We start from the raw sequence: 22,445 nt of genomic DNA on the forward strand, positions 1-22,445 counted from the left end.
CACGAAGTGCTCTCATTTCCACTTGGTAGACGGAGTTGCTCCTTCTCTGTGCTCCCACAGAGCCATAGAGCCTTCTGTCATAGTTCTAATGGGCTTCTTCCCATCTTAGAGCCTAATGAGCTCTGCCCTTGTCCTTCTTCCATGATACTGGGCACCATTTCAGGGCTTCCCATGGAAGAATGAAAACACAAATAGAACATTCCAGGCCAGTAAGTATAGTGAGACTGTTGCATGCCATGCACCATCACTGTTGCTTTCCTCAGTCCAGCCCTGCCTGTTGCTAGAAGCAGCAGTGGCTCTTGCACCGACAGGCCACACTCCCCCAGCCTTGCCTGGCAGGAACGTGCTGCTCTAGGATCCTCTGAAGCCCTGGGCCAGCCCCCATGTGCAGGGATGTGGGATTTCCTCACTAGACTTTGCATGCCCAAGGGCTCTGTGTAACTTCCTCCACTTTCCATAGCCTGTCTCATTGTGCTCTAAGTCCTCCCACCCCTGGGATGAGGGTGGGCAGATATGTAGGACAGGAGTGTGAGAGGTACTGCGTTTGCATCATTGATTTAGGTTAACTCAGTCTTGGCAGAGAATCAGTCAACAGTCAAAGCCTTCTCGGTGTGGTTTATGTCCTCTCTCTGGGACCCTCTCCTCCACCTCTTAAAGGTGATGTCTGGGCTCAAAGAGAAGTTTAGGTGCTTCAAAGCCAAGGAGAAGTCGTCTCTGTCCAGGTCCTGTCTGCTGTCCTTTCTGGCCTTCACTTGGGGGTTCTGGGTCTCATCTTGACCCTGGGTATTTTGTGCTGGTGTGCACTGCAGAGTGACCACTCTGATGGTTAATCTCATGTGTTAGCAGGACTGGCCGAAGGAAGGCCCTGACAGCTGGTCAAACATTATGTCTGGGTGTGTCTGTGATGGTGTTTCTGGATGAGATTCATGTTTGAATCCGTACACAGTGTAGAGAGAACCACCAGTGCTGTTCAAGAACATCCAGTCTGTCAAGGGCCTGAACAGAAGAAAAAGGCGGTGGAGGGGGGGGAGCGGCAATCTGTTGTCTCCTGATTCTTGGCCTTTGAAACTCAGACTGAATTACACAGTCAACTTTCCTGGGCCCCCAGCTGACGGCGGACTGTAGGACTTCTAGGCCTCTATAATCGTATGAGCCAATTCCTGTAATCAATCAGCCTCTCTTTCTCTCAATAGATAGATAGATGATAGATAGATAGATGATAGATAGATGATAGATAGATAGATAGATAGATGATAGATAGATAGAAGAAAAACAGATTTCTCTGGAGAAACAAAACCAGTAGGAGCTATGTCTATGGACACAGACACATCTTCTGTTTGGATGTATATTTAGGTTCTGTTTCTTTGGAGGACACGAATACATCTATATTGATTGACGGATCGAAATTGATCGATCTATTGGTCTATTGATCTATCTATCTATCTATATATAAAGGAAGACTGTTGTCTCATGAAGGGTGCCAAGAGTCTATTTTGGAAGTTAAATGTTGGAAGTCGCTCCCTTCTCTTTGTGCTTCTGCCCTAACTGTCCCAATGCTTCCCACAGCGGCTGATGCCCCGGCTGAGGAGGGAGGACACGCCTGCATTTCACAACTGGTTGTGATCACATCTGGCGCAGGGCCTAGGTCAGAGCCACGGATCTGTCAACATGACCTCTTTCGATCACTGCAGAGTGTGCAGGAGGGCTTAAGTTCCTAGAAACGGACCAGATGTGAAACCCATCCAAATGGAATGAGCTCTTCTGAAGAACCTTGCTTAGTGGCAGGAGACGAGTTCTGTGTCAGAGTCTGAAGCCTAGATCCTGGACCCAAAGCCACAACTTGCTGCAGGCCTGGCCAAGCTGCCGTGGGTCCTCGAGGGTGGCTCACTTCGCCACGAAGCCTGTTCCTCCTTCCTTTATTTGACATTCATCTGCTCCTTTGGGAAGAGCCACCTCTGCTCACCACACTAGCAGCATGCAGCACTGGCCTCACTCTGAAATTAGCTGCTTTTTAGTAGACTCCTGTTTCTAATTGTCACTTCCTGGAGGCAGAGTCAGCCAGCCCCTCTCATGGCTTCTCAGTTCTCCAGCTGGGATTTCTGGAGGCCACTGGGAGGCCACTTGCATTTTTGCTGCCTTCCAACCCTCGGCTCTGTTGTCGGCTCATGAATGAACAAGCAGCAGCATTTCCCTGCTGGTATGGGCTCCCCACTGCCGTGGGGCACTCACCACCGGCAGAGGGGGGCAGGTGTCCTGAAAGGACTGGACCAGCTGTGGGTGTCAAGGTGGACGCTGGCTTGGCTCTGGCAGCTCGGGCTCAGCATGCTGAGCTGAACCATCCGAGGCTCCTCCGGGAAACAGGTTGAGCAAATCTCTCTTCTCCCTCTCTGGGCTCATGCATATTCATCAGCAGAACAACTCCAGGCCAAAGATAATGATTCATGCAGGAAGCGCCATTCTGAACATTATTATCTGGGAGTGACAAATGAATTTCTAATTTAACATGTGTATTGCACAAATAGATCACAAGAACTTTAAAGTCAAAAGCATCCTTTGGAGTCATGCAACTTCTGTTGTAACGTAGCGTAAAATGGTAGAGGAAGAGCGTCTCCCCACTGGTGGGCTGTGCGTAGCTGTTCCCTTCAAAGCAGAGGAGAAATGAAAGGGGGTGTGATTTCAGACACCGCTTGAGTCTACAATAGAAGCCAATAATGATGGCCAAGAATGGAACAACAGTGACAACAACAAAGGGCCGGCCACTGGCACGAGCACGATCATTGTTTCGAGTTATTACTTGGAGATGAGCGGAGTACTCTTTCCCTCCCGTCCCTGCCGACAACAGAAATGCAGTAAAGGCCACTTGGGTTCATTGGTTGCTCAGTAAGAGTCAGAAGCCAGTGACCATGAGGCGAGACTGAGGAGGGAATGGGGGAATTGATTTGAGTTGTGTTCCAGTACCAGTTTCATGTTGAAATGTTAATTTATAGCATGATAATGTGATAGCTACACCGTCTGCCTGTCAGCAAAGATTGGCCACTTCCAGCTTGTCAGAGCTGACAGTCAAGCACGAAATGGCTACTGTCAGGGAGTGGCAGCTCTTGGAAGACTAAGTCTTAAGCCATTTCTTAACGTTCTGTGTCCCTGTCCTCACTGCCCGCTCCCATCCCTCTTCTTTCCAACGGCGAGAATAAACCAGCTGCCCGTCCCTTCACCTACTCTCACATTCCTCCAAAGCCTGTGGAAAACTCAGACTTCTGGAAAACGGGAAATCTGCTCTTGGTTTTGCTTTTTTGAGCTAATAATGACATTTGATGTTTACTAGATACAAGGTGCTGTGATCCAGCACATTACCTTTATGACCTCATTAAATTCTCACAGCCATCAATGACAAAAATGCTAGTATCCCCAATTTACTGAGGAGGAAACTGAGGCTCTCAGAGGCTAAGTCACATGTCTAAATTCACGTGAACTAAGTCTGTGCTTGGCAGAGGCAGGAATAGAGACCAGGTCTGCTAGACTTCAGGGACCACCCTCTTCATTACTAAGCTCTAAGATCTAATGTCGGAGAAGGGTGTCCTTTTAGGGATGATTGCACAAATGTTGACCAAGTGAAACCCTGGTGCAGGACCTCCCTTAAGCTGGTCAGTGAGGTCCCCTGGCTTTGTCCACCTGTTTTCCGTTTGGTGAGATGAGGTGCTGACAGGGCTAAGGACAGGTGCCCATCTGGGCCCCATATTCCCTCTCCACCATGCTCTGGCAGGATGAGGCTTTAAAACCTCACCACTCAAGCTCAGCAGAAAAGCTTTTGCTTTTCTCTAATAGTCTCAGCTCTGATTGGGTCTCCTGCCCCAAATTAAACCGATCACTGAGGCCAGGGGATGTAGTACTGTGATTGGCCAGGCTGAGTCACATGTTTACTGCTGGAGGTGTGGATGAAGTCCTCATCACCAGAATGATCTGGTCTGAGAGCAAGAGAAAGGTGGTGGTCCCAAAGAAGGGGAAAGAAGTGTTGACCAGACAAAACCAACAGGTGTCAAGTCTCTTGATGGTTGGCAAGTCTCTCTGCCTCCTGTAGGTTCTAAAGGTTATAGGAGAGAGAGAGAGTAATTTGAGGAGGGATGCAGAAGGGAACGGAAAATCAGAGGGAAAGATAGAAGGATCCTTTCAGAGAGGTTTGCTCAGAAATGGAAACAGAGAAGAACCAGAAAGATTTCTCTTCAACTCCTCAAGAGAGAGAGAACACACAGGAAGAAATGCTTTATCAGCCCAGCCGTGTCTGATTCCCCCTTCCCCTACCACACAGGCCAGTGATCTTCAGTTTTTGTTCTGAAGATACCCAAAGCTCTGGGAGGATTCCTCAGGCTCTTTTAGAGGCAACTGCAAAGTGGGATCTGGAGAAAGCTCAGTGGGGAAAGCTAAGACCCCTCCTGGCTTCATTCCCTTTCCCCATATTTCCTTTCAGTGCATTTCTACGTAAGACCTTGTTTGGAGGGGAAAAAAAAGAGTTCCTCTGCCAAACACTGCTCTACACCAAGATATTCTTAAAGAATAAAGTCCTTTTGCTTACCTCTGTCTCCCCGGTGTTGAACGCAGTGCTGGGTATACAGTACAGACCCAACAATCACCAGACTATCAGATGGAACTGAAAGTGCAGAATGACAGCCAGGGAAAAGCAATAGAATAAAATTATGACTGTAAAATCTTAAACCATGGAAAGGAAGCTAAGGGCTTTTGGGGGTACACAGAGAACTGGCGATGCCCTTCACGATAGTATGACCACAAAGGCTTGTGTACGAAGAACAGATGACCATTTACTCCTCTCTTTTTGGCTGTGGCACAGCTCTAACTGAAGGGGTAAAATGTTTGTGATGGGCCCCTTGTTAATAATAACATCACTCTCCCGACATTTATCAAGAGCCAGGTATTTGTGCATTACCTCATTTAACTCTCCTAATGGCCCCATGAGGCAGATGCTCTAATTATTTTGCTTACATCATGGGCTGGAGAGATTATGGCCTGGACAGGCCAAGGTCATACTTCTAATAGGGCAAGGCCAGGGTATCTATCCACCTGTCTGATTCCAGGGGCACAGTCCTTAAGCAGTATGGTATTTGCTCCCCACATGAGAGTGTATTTCTGTTGGTCCTGCAGAAACACCTAATGTTTTAGAGTTCAGGCAACTAGCGAGAGGAGCATTGATGAGCTGAAGCCCCTCAGCTGGCCAGGATGCAAGTGATGGATGGACCTTTGTAGGAATGGTCTCTTTATGAAGGACCGAAGACCTTGCGGGATGTGGAAACCCTTCAGACCCCTCGAGGGCCACTGGGGGAAGGAGGGATTAGCTTTGTTTCGGGGAGTTTCAGTGGGAGAAAAAGAAATATCACATCTTCAAGTAGACAGATTTCTGTGCAATATGAGGACAAGCTTTCTAGAATGGCGCTCCTCAAGGACTAGTGTGCATGAGACTCACTTTGAGAGCTCGTTAGAACACATGTTCATGGGCCCACATCCAGAGATTCTGATTCAGTAGGTCTGGATTGGGTCCTGACCGTTTGCACTTCTCATAAGCTCACAGATGCTGCTATTCCCCAGATGTATATTCTAGGCTTTGTGGGCCAGTCAGTGTCTCAACTGTTCAACTCTGCTATTGCAGTGCAAAAGCAATTATGTAAATACATATGACAAAATGTAAATACATGAGCATGTGTTCCAATAAAACTTTATTTACAAATACAGGCAGCCAAGCCCTTGTGCGTCAGTTAGGCTTCTGAGCTGACAGCAACAGAAATCACTGTTTAATGAGGCAAGGAGCTTATTACCTCGCCTTTGGCAGGTTCTCCCTGAGCCTATTCGTACCATGGGCCCTTGCCTTGTCCAGTGTTACCGGTTCTTGAAGAACACCCAAAGTCTCCTTTCTGCCAAGTCTGACCTCTGATCTCTGCTGCCTCATTTGCAATCTTTTTTTCTCATTTGGAAGGAAGCAAAGAGGGATGTGTTCCATCTCTGCCTATGTGGTGTTTGATTCACATGAGTGGCCCTCTGAAGCTGGAAAATGTCTCTACATGTGTGACTCATGAGAGACAATGCTGGCAAGGCATTCACATCTGAGTGAGCACCATTCTTCTGTGTTACTCACATCAGCAGTACCTGCCCCGTGCTAGAGCTGAGAGATCCAGACAGTACGCAGAATGCCTGGGAGAGGTTCGGACCCAGCCAGCCAAGTCATCAAGTGTAGAACAAGGAGCATATGACTGAGCCCAACTCAGGGCCAAACTCCTGTTCCCCGGAAGTCAGAAAAATCCCTTTCTCCAGGAAGGGAGGCTTTACCAAATTTGATTTAACTATTAGTTTGAGATAACAGTGGCTGAGTAACACTCTGTTGGTTATGGTGTCAAAAATAATCCCACATGTGGTCTGTTGGATAAGAGCTGGGACCTGTTTTCATGAGAAGACACTGATACATATTCTCTCTCCAAATTATTCCTTGGGTCAGCCTTATTCTACCACCAACCCCCAGTAAGCGATAACAGACGCAGACATACATGCACGTGTCCGTACACGTGGGCACGCATGCGTACATGCACACATTTAGGATATTTGTCACGCACGCTCATGGCATCTCCAGAGAACCTGGCTTAGAGGTCATGGATTCAGGATCATCCCTGAAATTATGCTGCAGGCTTGGGCAGGTGGAACTGCCACGGTGGCCACCCCGGGCCCAACACCCTGGTCTAACTGCTGGCGCTGGACATGGAATGCTGTTGCAAGAATCTCTACCTTTCTCGCCTCTGGAAGCGGAGCATTCCAGCTGCCCCTCTCTTCAGGTTTTTCTGTAGCAACCAGTTTCCCTTTCCAAGTCTTGTATGGGCCCCGCTGATTGGCAGGGGGACATGCACGGGCCCGCTGATTGGCAGAGTGTGGGCCAATGCCTGTGCCCTCACTGTAGGGGCTGCTGGGAAAGAGTCTGAGGCTTCCGCCCTAAAGTAGAGTCTTCCCCTCAAAGGAAGGATAGGCAAAGATCAGAGTCGTCAAAACCGTCGAAAAATGTCAGCTCTACTTTCTAAGACCGCGTTTTGTCCATCTTGGGCCCTGTCCACCGTTTTGTCTACTTTTCCCCTCTTCCCAGATTAATTTCAAATGTTCGTCTACATTCTTCAGCCCACAGCACAAGTGCCACTCTTAGGGCTGGCTTCTCAGGAAAAGCTTAGTTTCTCCTAAGAACAGAGTCCGGATTATTAGCAGCACAAAATCTGCCTTCCTCTTTCCTGAGAAGAGCCTTCGGTTTCCAAAAATGCAAGGCAGGAAGTAAAAAAAAAAAGAAAGAAAGAAAGAAAAAAAAAGAAAAATTGAAAGAGAGAATATGAGTTGAGCAATTCATTTTGTAACACAGGTTAACTTCAGCTCATCTAAAAATCAAAATTGAAAACAAATTGGATTAAATTGCAGCAAGATAGCTTTCTGGTTTTTCAGGCTTGTGGCAACATGGAATTTCTTTCCTGGAGGTCCTTTGGGAATTGGCTGGATCCACCATGTTGACTGGCATAATTATGACCTAGTTGTGTGTGGAGATGGAGACGCAGATCAGACGGCTTTCACATGTCCCTACTAGCCTAGCTTCCGTCCTGGTGCTGCAGCAGCCTGTATGGGATGACGGTGCGGCCCTGAACGTTCCACTGAGGACGGGCACGCAAGTGTCTGCATGTCTGGTGGGGGCGGCAAAGTCAGCCAGAACCAGGAACAAAGGCTGATTCTTGGTGTGGGTTAACCACTGCCTATTATTCCTTCTCCAACCCAAATAAGTTTTGTGACTGCTAGAGAAATTGAAATTGCCAAAGAGAAAAGTGGGGGGGGGTGCTCTAATATTTTCTCTGACTCTTACTTAAACATTGGCAACTTTCCTAAGACTATAAATATGATTGGGGCCCAGCCATTTCTCTCTTTGTAGTCTATGAAAATTAACTCAGTCCGCAGGGGCTGCAATCACTGCCAAAAACCTCAAGTGTGGGCTCTTCCTCCACACTGACAAAAATAACAGTTAATTAGGCTGCAACACCCAAAGGAAAGTGAACTTACACCACCAATCGCAGGGCGGCATGCGAAATGTCGCCATGACAACCGGCATTTACAGCTCTTCAATTTTAATATATCAAAGGCTAGGGATAATTTCCCAGTGAGAATACACGAGGGTGGATTTTTTTTTTTTTTACCCCCTCCTTATTCTTTCTGCCAGTCTTTTGCCATTACGGGAGCTCTATTCCTGTGGCAACAGGTTTAAAAGGAAGAGAAGTCTTGTGAAAGCATCGAACACCTGGCATGGTACTCCTGGAGATGGTGCACGCCTTGGGAGCCCCAGGGAGGATGGCACAGCATTCTTCTCAGAGTGTGGGCTGGGTGAAAAGAACTCAAGCAGGCGAAGTGTGAGCTGTGAACCTTCTCCCCCCACTCCAGGTGAACTTGCTCTTTCATGAACTTCCCTTCCTGCCTCTGTCTCTCCATCCCTCCATCTTCCCTCCATTCCTCCTTCTCTCCCTCCGTCCTTTCCTCTGTTTCTCCCTCCCTCCCTCCCTCCCTCTCTTCCTTCTTCCCTCCTTCCCTCCCTTCTTGTGTTGAGTGCTTACTCTGTTCCAGGTACCTAATAGACATCGCCTCCTTTATTTTATATGACTACACTGTAAGTTAAATATTATTTTCTATGCGAGGACATGGAGATTAAGAGAGGTTGAATGCCTAAATCACACAGTAAGTTGCAGAGCCTGGATTTGAACCAGTTCAGACCTTACAGTTCAGAGCCCTTGTACTTTCTGTCTCCTCAGTATTATTAAAATGAACTCTCTATAAATAGAGGTAAATAAATTTGCTATTATCACCATTGCCCTCACCACTGTGTATCAGTCAGCTACTGCTGCATAACAATCATCAACAGAATCTTGATGCCATACAATAATAAACATCTTCCTCACTTCCGGATAGGGAGGCTGTGATCCCCAGGTGTTTATCCTGGGGCCCAGGCTGAATGGGAAGCTGTTGCCCAGAGGCAGCTCTTCTCATGGTGATGGCAGAGTCATAGAGGGTATGTCCAAACACACAAGCACTTTCACATCCGTCCTGTGTCTTTGTCTGTTAATATCCTCTCAAGTCACATGATTGAACCCAAAGACAAGGAGTAGCAATATACACCCTCCCTTTTGGGGGAGGAATTGGAAAGTTTTATAGCAAGGGTGTAGATACAGGAAGGGATGAAGAACTGGGGCCCAAAAGATCATTTTACACAGTTAGCACCACTACTGTCGTTGTCATCATCACCAACTTCATCGCTTCTATGGGCCAGACCTCTCTTTACCTTGATCTATGTTTAAGTAATTAGTGATTTCTTTACAAAGCTTTTCAAGAGTGCTAGTCATTACTGGAGGAACTAATAATCATTCAATGGGATGAAGTTTTCCATAAAAATATTTTTTTAAGAACCTTGTATCTTGGTTTATCACAATTTTGAAAAGTATGGTGGTGAATGCAGTTCAATATACCAAGTTTCTTTTGAATTACTATGTATTTTACTTTATGCATTTAAAAACCTATTTGTGTGTGTGTGTGTGGGGGGGGATAGGTTTCACCAAACAACGGACCATTTCTTTGCACTAAACAATGAAGATTCCCTTGGTCTTCATCATGTTTGCCCTGACATGAGACATCAACGTGATTTGTAATCATGGTCCTACACATTTATAGAAAACTTTATAGTATATAAAGCCTCCCCATACCCAGATCTTTATATTTCATCTGCGTAGCCGTGGGGACCCGCAGGTGACATACCCAAGCCTGAAAGTCAGGTTTCTAAAAGCCATTCCTAGTATTGAAAAGCCATTCTGGTAAATGAGGCATTTCCCAGAAATTGTGATAATTTCAGTATCTGAGCCTAATAAGTAAGGAGTGGTCAATTTTACCTTGAGAATAGTCTGAAAATAGAGGGAAGTAGATTCTTTCTAATTTTTAAGATATAAAAACTCTAGATTTTGTGTGCATGCTATAAATATCTACATTTGTAAACCTCAGAATTCTAAAATTACCTTCCTTGTTCACAAATTTTGACCTATATATATCGATATATACTGAAATTGCAGGATTCTTTTTTTTAAGTTCAACCGGGTACACTAACTAAGCTAACAGAATGTTGCCTGTTAGAGATCTTTAAAGGACCCACTTTAATGAACAGATCAAGGTGAAGGCATTGACACTAGCATATCAATTTTGTTGACAACCGAACAACTACAAAGTGCTCTAAAAAAGTCTGCTTAGACAGTCCTTTGCAATTTGTGTATATATACCCTAACCTGGGGAAAATATTTATTTGCCTTTTTCCCCATAGAGTCTTATTCCCCACTGTATTCTAGCTTTTAGCATGATTCCTGGTATAGGCGTATTTCAATAAATACTAGCTGAATGAATGAACGGGTCAATGAGTGGATGGGAATGTTTGGGAGAGCAAATGCCAGTTCTGGAGTTGCTCAGACAGGTCCGTTGAGTCTGAGTGTGTGAGTTTTCCCCTATCTGTAGGTAGCTCTTCAGAGAGAGGTGGGCCAGACCCGGAGTGAACAGAAAAGCACCAGATGAAAAGACCATCCTTGTTGCAGAGGCACCCTGGCACCGAGCGATTATTTGTTTTCTCTAATACAATGTGAAAAGTGCTAATGGGATTAGCCTTTTGTGAAGAATACTAATATGATATGAAAACAAATGATAATATGCAATGTGAAATTGCTAACAAAGGAGGAAATTGCTAATAAAATGTAGTGGGCCTCAGTGACAAATGCTTCGGACATCCCTCTGGTCTGGCTAGGACTGGCTCGCGGTTCAGGAGGAACAGTAAGTTGGGGAGAAACCACAGCATACGAGTTGTGTGGTGATGGGTGGGTTTCAGTGACTTCCTCCAAAATGTCCTCTGTGTGGGTGGGGATTTGGGAGAAGGCACCCACAGGCTACACACAGGCACGCACACATGGGCTCGTGGCCCCTGTAGGACCCAGCTGGGAGGTCTCTGTCAGGAAGTTAGAACGTGCCCCCTTGCACTTCTCTGACCCACCTTTGAGCTTTACCAGAGTTCTGCCCTATCTGTGGTTCTGGTTGGCCTTACTCCTACCTTGCGCCTTGGTCAGGGAGCCATGCAAAAGGAGACGCAGACACAGAGTGAAGTGACTTGCCTCTGGACACAGAAACAGCACAGCTGGGGCTAGATTCTGCTTCTAGATTGCGTTCCTCCTCTGTCTCCCCACTCCCATTTCTTCACCTGCATCTTCTCTGCCTCCCTCCATTCCGTCCCCCATCTATTCCCTCCCTTTCTGCATCTCCTGTGCACCTCTTTCCCTTTCTGCCAGAAAACTGATTTTCCACCCCTTTGCTTATGGCAGAGGATGGCTTAAATAAATAGCTTAGGTTGGTGAAACACGTTGATCTGCCCTGATGCAGGAAGAGACTGGGCTCTGTCTGGTCTCAGATTCTGGGATCAGCGGTGGCTGCACAGGGTGTTAACTCAAATGGATGATGCTGAGGACTCTTGCAAAGTGGAAACCTGATGCAATTCTTCAAGTAAAGGAATGACGGAAGGAATGAGAGGAGAAAGTGGAGATAAGATGCTAACAGATTCTGATGACCATGACCGCCAGCACAATTGCCTTGATAGTGGTGGTGGTGGGGGTAGTGGAGGGACCCCCATAGGGAGATGGCTATGAAGAGCTCGGGACAAGAAGAGAGGACTCCATGGCAGGCAGAGGGGAGGATGATGAGACTTTGGCCTTCAAACCACCCCAGCAAATGTGTCCGAAAGATAAAGGGCATCACAGGAAAGAGGAAAAGAGAAACACAGGGACTGTGGCCATTCAGAAGGGGGAAGCATGCGGGAATGAAAGAAGAAAGAGAATAGGGACACAGAAACGACACTGAGACCAGGATAAAGTTCACTGGCAACGGGAAAGACAAAATGGGAGGGAGATGGCAAAAGAACATTCCAGGAGAGACAGGGACTGCCTTGAGCAGTTAAAAGGAAGCAAGAGGAGGGGGCAGCGGAAGCAGCAGAAGGAGCAGAATGCAGGCGGTGGGAGTCCCCACAGGAAGTTTCTGCATATCGCTGAACCTGCCAAAGAGAGGACTCTGTCCCCAAAGCCAGAGCAAATATGGCCTTTGAGCTGGGAGAAGAGACACCTGCTGTCCCCTACAGAATGGCAGCTCCAGTGGAAGGAAGACAGCTGAGTCTTAGTCAGTGGAATCGGGGTCAGGTTCTGAGGAGCAGGAAGAGGAGCAGGAAGAGGAAGAAGAGGAAGGGGGGGGAGGAGGAGGTGTGGAGGAGGGGGAGGGAGAAGATGAAGATGAGGAGGAGGACCCCCCTTCTGGACATTTGGCTGAAGATGTGAGTGAAGAAGACATGTGAAGACAGAGGGCAAGAGAACGGAAGCATATTTTAGTTGTCCTGAGACTGGGGGGCAAGTGAAGAAGAGGAGGGGGGCGAGGGCACCCCGCAGACAGTGTACCAACCCGAGAAGACAGCGCCGAGGCCCTAGCCTTGTCATGGTTGAAAAACAGGAGCTGCCGCAGGGAAGGAGGCATGAGCAGGGTGTGGACAGAGCCAAGGGCGGGAACAGAGATGGAACAGGCTCCGAAGCAGCTGAACGAGGAGAAGCAGAAGGAGGGCTTTTCAATCATGGTGCTGAGGGAGGGGGACGCCATCCTCAGGGCCCAGCACCCAACCTGGGCTCCCTGGGAGACAGTCTTGTGCCTCAGCAGCATAGACAAGATCTGCATGGTGATGACCTCTGCAGAGCACGACCTCCGCAGAGCATGACCTCCGTGCGGGATTGTGGGGGGGAGTTGACTGTGAAGCCAGTCCCATCAGGGGAGGGGAGCCCCTCGTGACCCCGCTGGTGCAGGTGATACGCCTGCCCCACAGCTGGACCAAGCACCTCAACCTTAAGGCGTCCAGCTTGCTGCTGAGCCAGCTGGCATCCTCAAGCCAGGGTGGGGGTGCTGGCGTGGGAGTACGGGTCCCCAGTGAAGTTGATACCCCGGTCGCCATGACCATGTGGTACTGTGCCCCAGACTGCCGCTCGGTGCCATCAGTACTCCTTGGCTTTGGACATGGGGTGGGAGGCTGCATGTTTGAGTTGCTGCTGACCCAGAAGCCACCGTTCCCTAGGAAGTTGGAAATCTATCAGGTCAACAAAGTGTTTAAGGACCAGAGGACCCCCAGTGAGAAAATCAGGCCTGGCTATGATGACCTCCCTGCACTTAAGAACATGACTTTCACCAAGAACCCCTGTAACAACCTCGGTTCTCAGATCTGGGCTTTGACCTCATGAACAAGTTCCCCACTGAGGTCCATGGGCAGAGGACACCAGCTTCCCCCTCACCACCACAAAGCGGAGGCCCTTGGCCACCTGGGTCCTGGCTTCATCCTCAAGCTCTGAGGTTCCCAGTGGACCCCAGAGCAACCCCAGGGAGCATGGGCTGATGAGGCTCAGCCAGGACCAGGGGCAGGTGCTGCAGGCAGCATCTCAAATGCAGCTGCTCCCTTGGGGGCTGCCGGTCTTCTTTGGTTTTCCACGTTCCCTTATTTTATCTTGGCTTGTAGAGCCAAATCCCATTTGATGTACAACATCTACCTTACTCATCTGTTCCCTCTCTTTCTCTCTATCCTCCCTGCCCCCCACTCGTCACCTTCCCCTTTCCCTTCTCCTCCTCCACTCTCTACCCCTGTGTTCCTTCTTTTCCATCTCCTCCTTCGTCCCATCCTCCTCCAAACGCTTATCCAAGGATCATTTACATCAGTACAAACTAACAATTATTATGAAAACTGAATTTGGTTAGGGAGCAGCCCATTTTGGAATCAAAATTAGACTGAACACTTGTCTTGGCTACTCATAGATTCATCAAAGGTGCATAACTTCCCTGAGCCTTGGTTTCCATATCCATAAAAGGGGTTTCCTTAATGGCAACTAGAGCTCCACGTAAATAGCAATGTGAACTATAATTGCAGCTCTTCAAAAGTGGGCATGGGACACCTGGGTGGCACACTTGCTAACGCTTTGGACTGTGGTTTCAGCTCAGGTCATGATCTCAGGGTCATGAGATTGAGCCCCACGTCGGGCTCCGTGCTCAGTGCAGTCTGCTTCTGATTCTCTCTCCTTCTCTGTCTGCCCCTCCTGCTCGTGCTCACTCTCTCTCTCTCTAAAATAAATAAATAAATCTTAAAAAAAAAAAGTGGGGGAGGAGGACTGGGAAGGGATATTGGAAAACTGAACATGGCTTACTACAGTGATTTTTTTCCTCTTCACATCTTTAAAACATAATGTCTCACTGTACTTCTACGGTTCTCAACCCTGTCAAACCCAGTGCCCTCTTTTTATAACTATTATTTTGTGACATCCCCTTTACTACCTAGAAATAAAAATCATAGATTATATAGCTCACTTGCACCCATAATTTCATCAAAATTTAATATAATGCCCTAACTGTATTATAAAGGAGATGGAAGGGAAGTAATTTACATAAAATAATATGTAATTCAAGATGTAGCTGCTTGACTGTGAATATAGAAGCCATGAGAAATAGGCAGATGCTTGCACTGATACCTAGAATCACGACTCCTACCGAAGCCAGCTGATACGGCTGTATGTTGTTGTGGGCTCTAATACTTTGAGTGGCATCGCCACCAGTGGTGGGGTTTCTTGGAATGGTGAATGACTGCTGATCAAGTTCTCAATAAAACAACGTGAGATTTGTCATCCAGTCCCAGACCTGGAGGCTTCCGTGTAAATTAAGACTGAAAAATAACTTTGTGTTTAGAGAGAAAATAGAGTTTATAAATGAGTTTTTCATCCACTTGAGTGTCCAGAGAGACTCTGGCGCGCCAGCCAGTACGGGGGGCATTTCTGTGTGGCCTGAGGTTGTTCTTTCTATGGCATGGACCCAACCCTCTAAATATTTATAGTGCCCTATCCCCACCATTGTGACAACCGAAAGCCATCCCACACATTTCCAAAATGCCCCCGGGAGATGAAATCTCCCATACTGAGAGCACGGCTGTATTTTAATTAAAAAAATAAAAAGCAAACACCATGCTTTGGGAGGGCTTTGACAACCTCTGGGCTGGCATCAGTCCCTCAGTGAGGCTAAAAGCAAGTGAGAACAGTAGCACTGATCTCACATCTAGAAAACTGAAAGTGAACCAATTTTGTATCATCTACCCTGACAGGTTCGGCACGTCTCTCCTGTCACATTCCTGTCTGTCCTTAGAGTCGTACAGAATATTTCCACAGATCCGTGTTACTGCTAATAGGATTTGTCTCAGACCGAGCATTCAGCTTCCTGTTGGTCCCTGAGCCCATGGTGTATGCTCTCCTCTCCTTCCTGAGCCCAACGGTCATTGTGTTTCAGCTAATAAAATAATTCCCTGCCAGATGTCGGGGAAGAGCATGGCCCCTGGGAGAAATGATGGTGGCTGTCGCCAAAGGCTGGATTGGTCAGTACCGGTTTGGATTCAAGTCAGACATTGGCTGACGGGTTTGCAACAGGGAGCCCCATCTAGACAAAGCAGATGTTCCAGAACATTGGAACTCCCTAGCAGCAAGCAGGCTTCAGTCCACGCAATGGGTGCGTGGAGGCCTTTTGTGACGTCAGTGTTCTGTCTCCTTCAGAGTTGGGGAATTTGAGTAGGGCTTGGGATTTCCAAAGGAAAAAGTTCAATTCACATTGAGAATTTAAAGTTCCTAATCAAAAGCTCTTTATTCATACACCTTCCCAAGAAAAAGTACACTTTTTAAATCAATAGGATCTTGAAATAGTGTCTTGTTTCTCCTCTCAGATTTTCAAAACCAGGAGAAAGATTTATAGGGCATTTTATGCTCACACTAGCTTAAAAAAAAAAAAAAAAGCTCTTTATTCAGCCTTGGGGTTCTAGCATGGTCCTGGAAGCTGAATCCTTCATTCCAAGCATTTTTCCTATATTATTATTAAAAACTAGACAACAGGCCCCAAAAGGTGTCACTAATGCTAACCAAGGCTTAATTATAGTTTCACCTGTCCCAGAAATGGGAGTCTCACAGTGGTCAGTTAGAACTTTCCCAATTAGTACTAGTCACATCATCTGCCTGATAGACCCTGTCATACCCTAAAGGAAAGTGACCTTGCCACAACCAACCCACATTTTTATGTCTAATATAACTTCCTTGTTCCCACTGCCTTCTGCCTACAAATGTCTTTCATTTTGTACAGCTCCTCCAAGCTCCTTTCTATCTGCTAGATGGGATGCTCCCAGTTCATGAATCATTGAATGAAGCCAATAAGTTCTTTAAAATGTACTCAGTTGAATTTTGTTTCTTAACATTATCTTTGCATGTTTTTTCAGTTGCTCATTCAAGACTTGTAGACTAAGTTTCATGTTCTTCAGAATCTGAAAGAAAGGTACAGTCTTGGACATCCCTCTCTCCTCTTCAACCCCAATATTGTAACATTTCCCTATGATTAATTCCATCCAATCACTTAAATGTTTAGTAAAGGTCATCCATCATTTCAAAGCAAAGATCCTAGATCTGGGCAAAATGGGGTTGGCATGTGTTTGTGTTTGTGTGTGTGTGTGTGTGTGAAATTATGCCTTATTTCCTCTAGGTTTTGATGTTATGTGAGTCTTGGTACACATCCTTGAACCTCAGCTTAATGACTTTTACAAATTATGTATCAGCTCTGAGGACCTCTCCTTTTACTTGTCAGAGGCAATGATAGCGTTGTAGGGGAGTAAAAACACTTTTTCCTTTACCCTTCTAGGTTCTTGGCGCAGCCCCCCCAAGATAATAAAAGACAAATTAACAAGAGAAAGACAAATAGAATTTTAATGGCATATATATATATACATCCTGTATATGTTGAGAGATACCAAGGAAGACAGAACAACTCCCTTCAATGACCCAAGGTACCATCTCAAACACCATCTTCAGCAAAAGACAAAAGATGTTGGGCTTTAGGGGAAGGCCAGTTGTGGGAGTTTACCAGGAAAAGCAGGGTAAGGGTGTTGTGCAGACTTAAGAAGTTGCCTTCTCCACTGATAAGAGCGGCTAGAGATTTAAGTCATCCTCTTCCTAGTACAGAGAGGGAGACATCCTTACAAATGGAGAGTTCCCCGAAGAACCATGAGAGACTCTCAGCTCTAGGAAATAAACTGAGGGTTGCTGGAGGGGAGGTGGGGGATAGGGTAATTGGGTGATTGGCATTAAGTAGGGCATGCGATGTCATGAGCACTGGGTGTTATATGCAACTGATGAATTATTGAACATTACATCTGAAACTAATGATGTACTATATGTTGGCTAATTGAATCTAATTATAAAGAACAAATGGCAATTTCCCTTATAAATGTAAATGTCTCTTAGAAAGGGTAACTTCTACTTCTGTTTCAGATCTTTATCTGTCTGCTGTTTCTTAAAAATAATAGCCTAAAATAATCCTTGCGCCAAAGAGGCATATTTTGGGGTGGCAAATTCTGCTTGCCCCCCAGGGTCTACCCTTACAGGGTCATGGTGAGGATTCAGTGGGGTTCAGGTGTACAGTTAGTGCAGTGCCTGGATCTTAGCAATCCCTCAACAAATTGCCACTGCTAGCCTCGGTCTGTGCTAGGAGTCTCCTCTCCACTCAACTCTTGGGCGTTATGCATCCCAGTCCAAAAGTCACTCCAGTCAAAATGGGATTCTTTTCTTTCTCTCATGCCCTGTATATGTCACCCCTTTGGTAAATCCAATGAGCATTACCTCAGAAACATGCCTGAGTCCCTTCTCATTCATGTATCTCTACTACCACTTGGCTGTGGCAATAATGTCCTCATTGATCCTTCTGTTTGACTCGTAGCCTTTTAAAATCCATTCTCTACACAGAAGCTGCAGCCATCTTTTAAAATTTTGATTCATGTCACCTCTTTGCTTAAAACTTCCAGGGCCCTCCATGCCATTTAGAATTAAATTTAAGATCTTATTTTTTTAATTTTTTATTTTTAAAATTTTAATTAATTAATTAATTTATTTATTATAATAATATTTTTTATTATATTATGTTAGTCACCATACAGTGCATCCCTGGTTTTTGATGTAAAGTTCCATGATTCTAGTTGCGTATAACACCCAGTGCACCATGCAATACGTGCCCTCCTTACTACCCATCACCAGCCNCAAGGCAAGAAACAACAATTGTTGGAGAGGATGTGGAGAAAGGGGATCCCTCCTACATTGTTGGTGGGAATGCAAGTTGGTACAGCCACTCTGGAAAACAGTGTGGAGGTCCCTTAAAAAGTTAAAAATTGAACTACCCTATGACCCAGCCATTGCACTACTGGGTGTTTCTCTCTCAGATACAGATGTAGCGAAGAGAAGGGTCATATGCACCCCAATGTTCATAGCAGCATTGTCCACAATAGCTAAATTGTGGAAGGAGCCGAGATGCCCTTCAACAGATGACTGGATTAAGAAGTTGTGGTCCATATATACANTCCATATATACAATGGAATATTACTCAGCTATCAGAAAGAACGAATTCTCAACATTTGCTGCAACATGGACGGCACTGGAGGAGATAATGCTAAGTGAAATAAGTCAAGCAGAGAAAGACAATTATCATATGATTTCTCTCATCTATGGAAACATAAGAACTAGGAAGATCGGTAGGAGAAGAAAGGGATAAAGAAAGGGGGGGTAATCAGAAGGGGGAATGAAGCATAAATTTAAGATCTTAAATTAAATTCCAGGTGTTCATGGTTCCATGTGATCTAACCCCTGTCCCTCTGCGTACTCTCATCTTGTACTCTCCCTTCTGTTCATCATGATCCTGCTGCGCTGACCTCCTTTCTCTTCCATTAAGACAAGCTCATTCCTCCCTCCAGACTTTGCACTTGTGGTTCTTTCAGTCCGGGATGCCCTTCCTGGCATGATTTTTTTTCATTGTTCAGGCCTTAGCAGAATTGTCACCACCTCTGAGAGGCATTCCTTGACTACCTTGTCTAGTGTAACCTATCACTGTATGGTCACCTTATACGTGCACCTGATACAACTTATAGGTGCTTTATACAACTTAAGGTGACCATACTTATAAGGTGCTTGTATAAGGTGACCATACAACTTATTGTCCAATCTAGAGCACTTGCAGGAGTGAAAGGGAGATCTTTAACAAGAAAGCTAAGACAACAGGTTTCAAGCAGCATAATTCTGGGTGAGTTAAGATGTGTGATGAGCCTTCCCATTACTCACACCCTGTCTATCATATCACTGTGCTCTATTATCTTCATAGCCCTTGTCATTAACTGATGTTATTTGTTAACATGCTCATTAGCTCTCTGCTCTATTACAATGTAAATTCCAAGATCATGGGGCTGCTGTCTTTCTGGTTCACTGTTATACCCTCATCCCCTTGAATACTGTTAAAAAACAAGATTCAACTGAGTAAATGGTAAAGATCTTACTGGCTTTACTAAATGATTCATGAATTGGGCAGCATCCAGTTTAGCAGATTGAAAGGAGCTCTGAGGAGCTGTACAGAATGACTTTTATAGATACGATAACCCTGAGAACTAAAACTGCCAATTATTTTACCAGTAAAAATGGGTTTATTAGGCAATAGCAGAGAGTTGCATTCCAGGACAAGGAAGCTCCGGCAAAAACATAGGCAAGTGCTCAGAACAGAGGAGAGAAATGCTCTTTCAGACAAGAAAGGAGGAAGTTGTGAGGGCTGTTCTAAACAAGAAGTCCATTGGATTACACTAGGAGCTTGAAGTATAGTGGCTTCTCATTGGCTGAGCTGTGACGGTCTCTCATTGGCTGGGCTGTTGCCGGGGCAGGAGGAAACCTTTCTTCCTCCAGCTGGGATAGTAAAGTAGCAGCCACCTCCGGGTTGGTCTCTTCCTATTGGATGTGCACTTGAGGAGGAGTGGTAGGGCGTGAGAGCTCCTGCTGAACCTCCCGACTACATTTTGGTGAGTTTCCCCCTTTATTAATTTTCACAGGCAGAAGGGAGTGGGAACGGGAAGTTATACTAGGCAAAAAAAGCAGGTTGGTTACTGCAAGGTCACCTTCCTTTAGGGGACCACAGGGGTCTGGCAGGCACAGTACCTGACTGGTGCTGATCAGACTATTCCTGATTGACTGGTGTGGGGTTCATTTCTGGGAGCGCTAAAACTGTGATTAAGTCTCAGTTTAGTGAAGTGGGCTTCAGCATAAGTGAGTCCATTTTGAGCCCCTCGCCTTGTTTTTAACAATACAATTTAGCACGTAGTAGGTGCTCTGTAAATATGTAGGGAATAGAATATGCTGAATGTAAGGCTCTACAATGTCTGTGAATTAGGTAGTTGGGTTAGTTACGGGATTAGTTATGGGTTAGGTAGCTGGGATTGTGGGTTAGCTATCCTGGCTACACTCCTCTCTTGTCTTTTTGGACAGTGAATCTGAAAACCTGCCTTTCTGTGCTGGCCAGGAATCATGTTCTTGTCCAAATCAGGAGTTCCAACCAAAGCTGGCTTGGGTGTTAACAGGGCTACCCAGAGATTGCTTAGTTACTGTTAGTGGCCCCCATTTTTGAAGTAGGTTTGGTAAGCACAGATCAGAAAATAGTTCTTTGAGTAGTACTGGAGAGGTACTTACTCAAGCTGTTTGGAAAGTGCCATGGTTTTTGCAACATTTGGAGCCATGAAATAAATGCTCTCCCTGCTTATTGATTGGAAATGCCAGAAAAGCAATGCTGGAAATAACACCCTGGGATCATTGAATTAATTAGTGTGGATACCGATTGTGTAAAATCCGGTTATTGTGGAGTGGGGATTAGATTGCATGTTAATTAATATTTAAGCCCTTTGGAAGTGGCACGGAAGGAAGAACCCTCCCCCGACCCTTGGTTCCTCCACAGCCCATCCCCCATGAGATAGGATTTCTTGGGGGCCCAAACAAGAAATCCCCTTATTACAAGCCGCACAGATTGCAGACAGGAATTGGACTAGCACTATTTGCATTTCTATAAAGGAAGGGCCTGGTATTATGTAACTGCGTGTGGGTTCTGCAAGCTTCTAATGGGCCTCCCTTTGTATAGTCTCTTAGCAACCAATTGAAGTTTGTAAGCTGAAACAAAGAGACTCAAGACCATCATTCCTTGAGCACATTCCTCTGAGTCCCACCCGCCCCTAAGAGAATTAGCTTGGGGTCTATGGGGCCTTTTCTTCTTTGCCGAAATTTAGCAATCCTTTTTCAATCCCTTTTTCACCTGGGAAGGAAAAGGAACTGGGGGTGGGGGTGGGGGGGCGACAGTTGGGAAACCAGCTCACTGTGTTCTGTCTCTAGAACTTCAACTGAAGCCAGGGAAAGTCTTTGAAGGAGTTGACTTGCATTCATTCATTCTAAAATGAGGTAATACTGCTTGATAGTCAAGAGTTAGGGTCCATGAGAATCTGGGCTCTGACACTTGTTTGCTCTACGTCCTTGGACAACTTAAATTTCTAGGCTTTAGTTTCTCCATCTGTCACACAAGAACAAAGATTACCTTCCCCACTGGTTTGCTGCCAGCATTATGGTACAACAGAAATTTAACTGTGTGTCAGGCAGGCACACAGTGCCGTATGGGTCAGACACTTTGTTGGGTGCTGAAGGCACTGAAGTAAATAAAACAGACAAAATCCCTGCCCTCATGGAGATTACGTTCTGATAGCAAGTGTGTGTGTGTGTGTGTGTGTGTGTGTGTGTAGTGTACAGAGATTGTGAATGTACATGTTAGCTATTTATTCATTAACTTGCTAATTCAAGTTAGTCATTCCTCCGTTCATTTTATTCATTCAGTGACTAATTCTTAACCGCCTACCCATCCATCCATCCAGCTGACATTTTCTGAAGGAGGAGGACAACAGTAACATGAAGCCTCTATTCAGTGTAACAAGAGCTATAATAAAAGGCAGATATAGACAAGGTTTATAATAAAGTCTCTTAACTTGGGCACTGCTGCCATTTTGGGTCATATAATCCTTGGTTGTATGTACATGGTGGGGGATGGGCTGCCATTGGAATTATAGGGTATTGAACCACACCTCTGGCTTCTATTGCCTAGATTTCTGTAGCACCCCTACATGACAACCACCTGTCTCCAGACACTGCCAAATGTCCCGTAGGGGAGGCGGGGGAGGGGACAGAATTGCCCCTAGGTGAGAATCCCTAGTTTATAGGAACTTCGTCCTCAGGACAGGAAATTAATCCACCACATTTCACCAGAAAGGAAAATGAACCCAGGACTTTAAATTTTTGCAGCAACAGCAGCATTTCCAGACACTTTGTTTCCTAGAGGTCTGTTTTCTTGTGCCGAAAAGCAGGGAGGGACTTGGGGAGTTCTTGAAATTAGAAATAGAATCTTACCCCACAGGAACTCTTTCCATCACCTCTGAGAAGTGTGGCTT

At 45.9% G+C, this 22,445-nt stretch overlaps 1 long non-coding RNA gene across 2 annotated transcripts in view; it reads left to right on the forward strand.

Moving 5' to 3' along the window:
* The window catches only part of LOC117804165, a 309,590-nt gene extending 299,516 nt beyond the window's left edge, over positions 1-10,074 (forward strand). For both annotated transcript variants that reach the window (XR_004628473.1, XR_004628474.1), the window contains one exon: positions 1,567-10,074. This is a non-coding gene — a long non-coding RNA (uncharacterized LOC117804165). The remainder of the gene's footprint in view (positions 1-1,566) is intronic.
* Positions 10,075-22,445: the final 12,371 nt, after the last annotated feature.

The sequence above is a fragment of the Ailuropoda melanoleuca genome, chromosome 10, assembly GCF_002007445.2.
Source record: "Ailuropoda melanoleuca isolate Jingjing chromosome 10, ASM200744v2, whole genome shotgun sequence".
Taxonomy (NCBI): Eukaryota; Metazoa; Chordata; class Mammalia; order Carnivora; family Ursidae; genus Ailuropoda; species Ailuropoda melanoleuca.